At 35.2% G+C, this 9,775-nt stretch overlaps 1 pseudogene; it reads right to left on the reverse strand.

The window, feature by feature from the left end:
* Positions 1-1,257: 1,257 nt before the first annotated feature.
* LOC105499130 (large ribosomal subunit protein uL30 pseudogene) lies at positions 1,258-2,001 on the reverse strand (annotated as a pseudogene).
* Between the last annotated feature and the right edge of the window lie 7,774 nt (positions 2,002-9,775).

Below are 9,775 nucleotides of genomic sequence, written 5' to 3' on the forward strand. Positions count from 1 at the left end.
CAACCTCTGTGGAAAAATGCATATGCTTCTATTATCCTCAATATACTAATCTATTTTCTCAAGCCTAGAAACACGTAAAATAGTTTCAGATTTGCTAACCCATACGACTGTGAAAAGTAAGATTCCCAAATTGAGTGTATTATTTTTTATAATTCTGTGTGTGTGTTGAAATTTACATGCCCTAAAATATAAAGATCTTAACTGTGAGATTTGATGAGTTTTGACAAATGCATACACATGCATACACTGGTGAAACCCACACCTCCATCAAGATGTACAATATTTCCATCTCCCCACAGATTTTCCTCCTCCTCCTTTCCTGTCAACTCCTCAGAACCCTAATAACCACTTTACTAATTTGTTTCCTAATAAGTTAATGTTTTCTGCTCTAGAACTTCATATAAAAAATCATATACTATATACTATTTTGTGTCCAGATTCTTTTGGTGATTGTAATGTTTATGATGTTAAATGTATCTGTAGTTTGGTCCTTTTTCTTGTTGAGTAGTGTACCTTTATATAATACACCATAACCTGTTTATTCATTCTCTTAACAGATACTTGAATTACATCCAGTTTTTGCTATTGTGAATAAAACTGCGATTAACATTCCTGTACAAATGTTTTAATGGGAATTAATAGATTTTTCTTTTGGATAAATACCTAGAAATTGAATTACTTCATCATAGGATATGCATACGTTTAACTTCATTAGAAACTTTCACACAGTTTTAAAAATGGTTGTGCCATTTTAAAAACAAAACAAAAGAAAAAACATTGCATTTGATTTCTTTCAGTTGCTCTCTATCCTCTTCAATATTTGGTGATGTCAGTCTTTTTCACTGTAACCATTATTCATGTATGGCTACATTGTAATGTCCCTGTTCAATACTTTTGCCTATTGTATATAATTACTTTGCTGAGTTAGTGAATTTGTATATTCTGCATACCAATGCTTTGTCACATACATAATTTGCACATAATGTCTCCAGGCCTGTGGTTTATGAATTAATTTTCTTAATTGTATCTCTTGATGTGAAAATGTTTCCATTTTGATAACATCTAAGGTATAATTTTTTTGTCTGTGATGGTAATTGTTTCATGTCGTGCTAAGAAATCTTTGCCTACTTCAAGTTAGTAAAGATATTATACGTTTTCTTCACGAAGTTTTATATGTCTGGCTTTTTTCTTTTTCATTTTGAGAGCAGGTACTGTTTATTAACCGGCCAGCTTAGAAAAATAATCATGGTAGACACCTTAGTTCATTCTTTTAATAAGCCTGTTGATCTCATCCTCCCTGTTGCCAGCATCGCCATCTTCTACAAAATGGGTGGTCTTTTTCTTCATTCTGCCTCGTGGAGAAGATAATTTGAAGGACCACAGGAAGTTATTTGCTTCTTTGAAGCATTTTCCAACAGTATAGATCTCGTTAATCAGATCATCCATGCAGATAATGCCATATTTACCAAGAGATCGAGCAATCAAAACGTTATCTGTCAAAGCAATTCGCTTCTTACTGATTTTACCATAACCACGCTTGTAGATTAACTCATTTACTGACATCAGATTTGGGTACCCCCATGCAATATATGGCTCTACAATCCTCAGCATGTTAACTGAAACCTTGTTGAGCTTCACAAAGGTTCCATTGAAGATTTGACTAAGGCGAAGAAGCTGCAACACCTTTCGGACCTTTGGGCTCACACCATTGATACCTCTGATCCTGATGACAAACGCCAATTTGGGTTCAGCAGGTACATAGAAGTTGCCAGCTTTTCTTGCCATCCTTGTCATTTGAATTTCAGTTCTGTACATCTGCCTATATTCCTTGTGATAGTGCTTCACTTTTTCATAGATAAGCTTCCTCCTTGCCTTTCGAAGCATCTTTTGGGCAAACTTCTTTCTCAGGCGCTTGATCTTCAGCTCTGTGAAATGTCTTCGCTTTTTCTTAAGGGTTTCTGGCACAGCAGGAACCTTCTTCTTCTATTCTACACCCTCCATGGTTCCAGCGAGAAAAAGAGACATGTCTGGCTTTTTTATATTCAGGTATATAACTCCCATTATGTCAATTTTTGTGGAGATTGTGAGGTAACAGTAAGGGTTTATGGATTTTCCATGTCCTAGTTATTCCAGCATCATCTGTTGATTATACTTTCCTACTGATGTGTGTATGTGTGTGTGCATGTGCACAAATGCCCATGTGCATGACTAGGTCAAAAAATCAATTATCTGTCTAAGTGAGGGTATATATATATGCATTACTTATTCTATTCCATTGAACTATTGTCTATCATTATGCCATGATTACCATAACTTTATATGGTCTTAAAGTCAAGTAGTATAAAATCCCCCAATGAAATTATATTTTCCATTTTTTTAAGTAATTCTAAGTCCTCTTACAACCCTATATATATTTTATATTTCAAAATGTTAATTTCTACAAAATATACCCTGCTGTGATTATTATATAGATTGAAATTAATCTATATATCAACTGGAGAGAATTGACAATTTGACACTATTGAATTTTCCAGTCCCATAGACATGACATCTATCTTCATCTATTCAAGTCTTCATTAATTTTTCTCATGTTTTGTTGTTTTAATGGAAGAGTTTTAAATATCTTCTATAAAATTATCAGCATTTTAAGTATTTCTATGTTGTAAATGGATTTTTTTCAGTTTTTCATTACGACTGTATAAAAGTATAAGTCATATTTTCATATCAATCCTGTATCCTGTGTTCTTGCTGAAATCACTTTTTTTGGTAACACTTTTAAAATGTATTCCTTACAGTTTTCTACAAAAATATTCAGGTAATCTGTGAATAAATACAGTTTCATTCTCTTCTAGTTTTTATGCCTTCATTTTTTGTTCTCCACTACTTAGTAACTTTGGTGCAAACTGAATAGAGAGCTGACTCTGCCTTCTTCTCAACCACAGGGGAAAAGCATCCAATATTTCCTCATTACATATAATGTAAGCTGTAGCTTTTTGGTACATGTAGGGCTTTTGCTCTTGAGTATGAGTCACATTTCTCTGTTTCCACACATAATTAGCAAAATTTTGTTATCGTGTGCACATTGTAAATGAGATGTAGATTCTGGATTCTGATCTCTCTCTCTCTCTTACTTTTTGTCATAGCTGCAAGCTAATTTGAACGAATTAAGTCCCAACTTGATACCTGCCCATACTAAGTCCCTCAACTCCCACCTCCATGACAGATGGCAGCTGAAACTATTCAATTCTTTCAGCCTTACAGATGTTTTATTTTCCCCAACTCTTGCCAAATTCAGGGGCTGTTGAGGAATGTAGGCAGAATTTGTATATATATCTGGGGACTCGTCCTTATGTGGCTCACTCCTTTCAGAATTTCCTCCATCATATTTCAGCTATTTTGGAACCCAAACTCTGTCTTCTCACTCCTGAAGCCAGTAACCAACATAAGTATTCTTTAGTTCCAGAAGCCTCACCAAAATAGGGGTTTGCCCTCAAGCAAGAAGAAATTACCCAGGAATTTTACCCAAAGTCCTTCACTTTCCTCCAGTTTTTATTCAATTTTGGCCGTTCTATAGTGCCTTCAAGTAGTCTTTGCACCAGAATTTATAATACTTTTTCTGCAAGAAAGTTATTCTGAAAGAAGCTATTCAACCATTACTGGAAGGGAAACTAGAGTTACTGGTTTATTTCTCTATAGTTAATTATTTTTTAAACTAACTTAATATACTGTTTATTAATTTATTATATAATGTTTTGTGTTATTTGGTCTGAGTTCCCTGCATCTTCCATTATATTATCCTAAATTTTGTGTAAGTTTTTCATTTTATCTGAAAAACTATCTGAAAACTTATTTGAGTAGACAAGTACTATGTATATTAGTGTCATTCATGCCATGCCCCAATCACTAAGTTGCACATTATATATGTTCATTAAATAGACATTCTTTGGGTTTACTTCCAGAACTTAAATGTTTTCTATGTAAACAATTTCTGATATTCTTTTTAACTATCAGGATCACATTTCATAAGAAATGAGTGTGCCAGAGGAAAAAAAATAGGTCCATCTCAAAATACATACATGATCTTTTTATTCTTTGTGATATGAATATTGCTGAGGAATTAATAGAGTAATAGGTTATCAGTCTTGATATCAGTATTAAAGGTCATCTGTTTCAACCGATTCAGACTTCTTGATTTAATCTCATTTAGAGAATGGATTTTATCCAAAGATAAATCATTATTATCAAAATGTTCTCTCCACATGTGCATTAAAATGCAAATACTGAAATTCAAATTACCAGTTGCCTTCTTGTGGTTTAATAATCATAACATTTTTATTTCCAGGTCAAATGCCACTGATTTCAACTCACAAGATTATGAAATGAGTTGATTTAGAGTGTGTGCTGGAATGAATGGGGGAGTAGTAATGGATCAAGCTAAGTGAAGTTGTAAAAATAAAATCATGCCAGAGTGAAGAAGAGTTAAAATATGCTGAATTCCTTTCCATTTGGGGTTTAATATTCATTCAGCTCATTAAGTAGAGAATGGATTAGGCTAATCCCAACTGTAATTATACATTCTATCAGGCATATAAAGGTAAGCTAGAGAGTGAGTCTGCATTGCCATAAAATTCAGGTTTGAGATAATCAGCACAACAGAATTAAGCTGTCAATGAATGACATTCATTATGTGGCATAAGCCTAAAACAGATGCAAGTAACTCAATGTTGGCTGTATAGTAGATGTCAAGAAACAAATATATTTAGCTAACTTCTCAAGTTTTAGGAAAATACTTATATGGTAATTCTACTGACAGGCTTTTAGATAATACACATTGAAGCTAGAAACCAGTATTTTTTGTTTTAACCTCTAGGTTCCGGAAGCAAGTAGAAATCAGAGTAGAAATCAAGATGATCATGTTAAAATACTATGATATTTTTGTTGTTGTTGTTTGTTTGTTTGTTTGTTTGAGATAGAGTCTCGCTCTGTCACCAGGCTGGAGTGCAGTGGCACGATCTCGGCTCCTGCAATCTCCGACTCCCTGGTTCAAGCAATTCTCCTGCCTCAGCCTCCTGAGTAGCTGGGATTACAGGCACGCACCATCATGCCCAGCTAATTTTTGTATTTTTAGTAGAGACGGGGTTTCACCATGTTGGCCAGGATGAGAATACTATGTTCTTTAACAGTGTACATGTGAGACTAAATGTTAGATTTCTATCCTTGATTTGGTGACCCTTTAGAATGAGTCTGCATTTCTCAATTTATGAAGCAAGAATTAAAACAAAGACAAACTTATTATTTTGGCTCTAATTTGTCAAAATACTAGGTTATTACAATTTTTACACTGATCCGGATGTAAAATTCAAAAATAGTTTAAAAATTTGGATCTTCAACTGTTTGCTTTTTTCACCCCTATCATATACCATTTCTCAATCAGCGTGGCAGTTGAGTCAGATATCTTTCTGGTACTGTTATAATTCCTCCCCTTGTTTAGTGACTAGTTCCAGTCCATTTTAAATGTCCACCAACATTATCCTATTTCAGGTCCTACCTCAAACTGTTACAACTCAAGATTTCAGGAAAGTTCAATGAGAAAAATGAGAAAGGATTAAATAGAGAGTATGTGTAAGGGAGTTATTATAATGCTGTATAGGAGAATCTAATCTAAGTAAAATGAAAAGTAAGGATATTGTAGTGGGTTGAGAGAAGTGGCAGAAAACATACAAACCTGGTAGATTGTTGGTCCTTCTAAGGTCAAAGAATTGTTGAAGTCAGGGTACTGGAAGAAGTAGTCTTCAGAGAGTACCAGAGTTTCTTTGTCCAATCAATCATTGATGAAGACTTAGGTTGAGTCCATGACTTTACTATTATGTATAGTGCTGCAATAAACATACAAGTGCCGGCATCTTTTTGATATAACAATTTCTTTTACTTTGGGTAGATACCTAGTAGTGGAATTGCTGGGTTGAATGGTAGTTCTATTTTTAGTTCCTTGAGAAATCCTCATACTGTTTTCCATAGAGGTTGTGTACTAGTGTACATTCCCACCAACAGTATATAATTATTCCCTTTTATACACATTCTCCCTGACGTCAAAAAAGTTATTTTTTGACTTTTTATTTTTTGAGACAGGGTATCACTCTATTGCCCAGGCTGGAGTGCAGTGGCATGATCATGGCTCACTGCTGCTTTGACCTCCCCAGGCTCAGGTGATCCTCCCACCTCAGCCTTTTGAGTAGCAGGGACGACAGGTGCTTCCCACCACGCCCAGCTAATTTTTGTATTTTTTGTAGAGACAGGGTTTTGCCATGTTGCCTAGGCTGGTCTCGACCTCATGGACTTAAGAGATATGCCCATGTTATCCTCCCAAAGTCCTGGGATTACAGGCTTGAGGCACTGTGCCTGGCCTTTGACTTTTAGTAAGAGCCATTCTGACTGGTGTGAGATGGTATCCCGTTGTGGTCTTAATTTTATCTGATGATTAGTGGTATTGAGCATTTTTCCTATGTTTGTTGGCCTCAAAAGAAGTATATTTTCTTTTGAGAAATGACTGTTCAGTACTTTCCCCACTTTTTTAATGGGGTATTTTGGTTTTTATTTTTTCTCTTTATTTGTTTGAGTTCCTGATAGATTCTGGGTATTAGTCCTTTGACAGATGCTGATATGGTTTGGCTCCGTGTCCCCACACAAATCTCATGTCCATTTGTAATTCCCAATGTTGAGGGAGGGACATAGTGGGAGGTGATTGGATCAAGGGGGTGGATTTCCCCCTTGCTGTTCTCGTGAGAGTGAGTGAGTTCTCACAAGATCAGGTTGTTTAAAAGTGTGGCACTTCCCCTTTTGCTCTCTTCCTCTTGCTCCAGTCATGTAGGTCATGCTAGCTTCCCCTTCACCTTCTGCCCTGATTGTAAGTTTCCTGAGGCCTCCCCAAGCCATGCCTCCTGTACAGCCTGCAGAACCATGAGCCAATTAAACCTCTTTTCTTCATAGATTATCCAGTCTCAGGTAATTTTTATAGCAGTGTGAGAACATACTAATACACATGCATAGTTTGCAAACATTTTTCTCCCATTCCGTAGGTTGTGTTTACTCTGTCAGTTATTTCTGTTGCTGTGCAGAAAGAAGCTCTTTACTTTAATTGAGATCCATTTGTCTATTTTTGGTTTTGTTGCATTTGCTTTTGAGGTCTTAAAGTAGTTTTTAGGCTAATGCCCAGAAGGTTATTTCGTAGGTTTTCTTCTAGAATTTTTATAGTTTTAGGTCTTACATTTAAGTTCTTAATCTATCTTAAGTTTATTTTTGTATATGGTAAGGAAACTTTTTTTGAGGATGAATAAGCATATACAGGTAATGACTAAATTAGCATGTGATTATAGAATGATTGGCTGAGGAGAAGCTCATGGATGAAAAGGAGGCCTAGAAACAGAGTACCTAGGGTAAACAGATAACTACATTGACATCGAAGTTGCCAATAGTTACGAGAGGTTTTATTGAGAGTGTCATGCATACGGTAAATGAGTAAACAGAGTTGTGTATGTATGAATGAACAATTGAATATATGCATGTATATATGCATGCATGCATGTATTTAAGATTGAGTTCAAATACAGTGTTGCTCTAATTTAGTCTTAGCTGGTGCATTTAAGAATTTTTTAAAAAAAACAATTTAAAAGCACAACCACTCTCCTGGTCCCAATCATATACTGTTTTGTATTGTGGTGAAATTAGTACATGTTTTACCTTTTCTCCTTCAAGAAAATCATAATGGCTAATTCTTTCTATCTTCCAAAGCTATTTTATATCAGAAATACATTTTTTAAAATTTTAACTTTTATTTTAGATATAGGAGGTACGTGTGCAGTTTGTTACATGGAATATACATCTGAGATGAGGAATTAAGCAGAGAGTCAGCTTTTAAGTGGTAACATTTATTTTCATCACATATTAACATTTGGGGAAAAGCTGGTAAGCATATATCAAGTGGGATTATTTTTAAAACATAGTGTTACTTCAGGCTTATTGACTATATTAGTCAGGGATCTCAAGAAGAACAGAACTAATTGAATAAATAAATAAATAAATAAATAAATAAATATATATATATATATACACCCACCCACACACACACACACACAAAGCGAGTTTATTAAGTATTAACTCACCCAATCACAGGGTTCCACAAAAGGCCATCTGTGGGCTGAGGAGCAAGGAGAGCCAGTCCGAATTCCAAAACTGAATAACTTGGAGTCCGATGTTCGAGGGCAGGAAGTATCCAGCATGGGAGAAAGATGTGGGCTGGGAGGCTAGGCCAGTCTTTTTTAACACATTTTTCTACCTGCTTAGATTCTAGCCATGCTGGCAGCTGATTAGATTGTGCCCGCCCACATTAAGGGTGGGTCTGCCTTTCTCAGCCCACTGACTCAAATGTTAGTCTCCTCTGGCAACACCCTCACAGATACACCCAGGTCCAATATTTCATATCCTTCAATTCAATCAAGTTGATACTCAGTGTTAGTCATCACATTGACCTTTCAGCTCTGGCCTGATGTTGTGCAGTGTTTTGCATGTACACCATCATTCCGATCAGTTTTCTCTAACTTGGTTTCTTACATTTTTATAACTACACCATGATTTTTAGTAACTTAACCATGATGCAATTACCACCGTAAATCAATTCTAGAACATTCTAGTTCCCTCAATAGGTTCCCTCATGCCAATTTAAAGTTAATCCCCGATATTAACCCCAGTCCCAGGTAATCATTAATCTGTTTGTCTCTCTAAATTTGTTTTTGTACTAGGCATTTTATACAAGTGAAATCTTACAGTATGTGGTCTCTTGTGTTTGGCTTTTTTCACATAACATGTTTTTGAGGTTCAGCCATAATGCTGCACATTTCAGTACTTCATTTTCATTTACTGCTGAATAGTAGTCTATCTTATGGATATGCCACATTTTGTCTCCATTGAATATTTAGGTTGTTCCCAGTATGGGGCTAATATGAATGAACCTGCTGTGAATATTATTGTACAAATCTTTATGTAGATATATGCTTTAATTTATCTTGAATAGATATCTAGGAATAAAATGCTCAGTGGCATGGAGCCATTGGTATTCTTAAAGATAGATTTTGTTTTCTACAGCAGGAAAGATGTTGAAATAAACCAAATCCATCTTGACATACTGTCCCAGATACAGAGCTCCTATCTAAAGATGTAGCTAGAAATTTCTATATATTATACTAGATAATATATAAAACGTGATATACTGTATGAGAGAACTTCAAAATGTTTATGGAAATGCATATTATTAAAAAACTATGCATGGGTTTCAAATTTTGTTTAAACCCAAATAAACTTATACTAACATGTTATAACTTTTCTGAATAGGATCTAGTTTGAGGCACCAAGAAGGATAAGACATCAGTTTGAAAACAGCCCCTACCAGAACAACATGAATTCTACTACAATTGAAGTAAGAACAGACGTTACATTTATGATGAAGCTTGAGTGAAAAAACGGTGAAACAATTGATACTTTATGAAAAGTTTATGACGACAAAGCCCCAAATAAATCAGCAGTTTGCAAATGGATAACTCATTTTAAGAAGGAATATGACAATGCTTAGATGAAGTCTGCAGAAGCAGACCATCCACATCCATTTGGGAGGAAAGAATTTATCTTTTTGTTCCTCAATTGAAGAGGACCAGTGATTAACAGAATAAACAAGAGCCAACACCATAGACATCTCAATTAGTTCAGCTCACACAATTCAGACTGC

Source organism: Macaca nemestrina, chromosome X (genome assembly GCF_043159975.1).
Source record: "Macaca nemestrina isolate mMacNem1 chromosome X, mMacNem.hap1, whole genome shotgun sequence".
Taxonomy (NCBI): domain Eukaryota; kingdom Metazoa; phylum Chordata; class Mammalia; order Primates; family Cercopithecidae; genus Macaca; species Macaca nemestrina.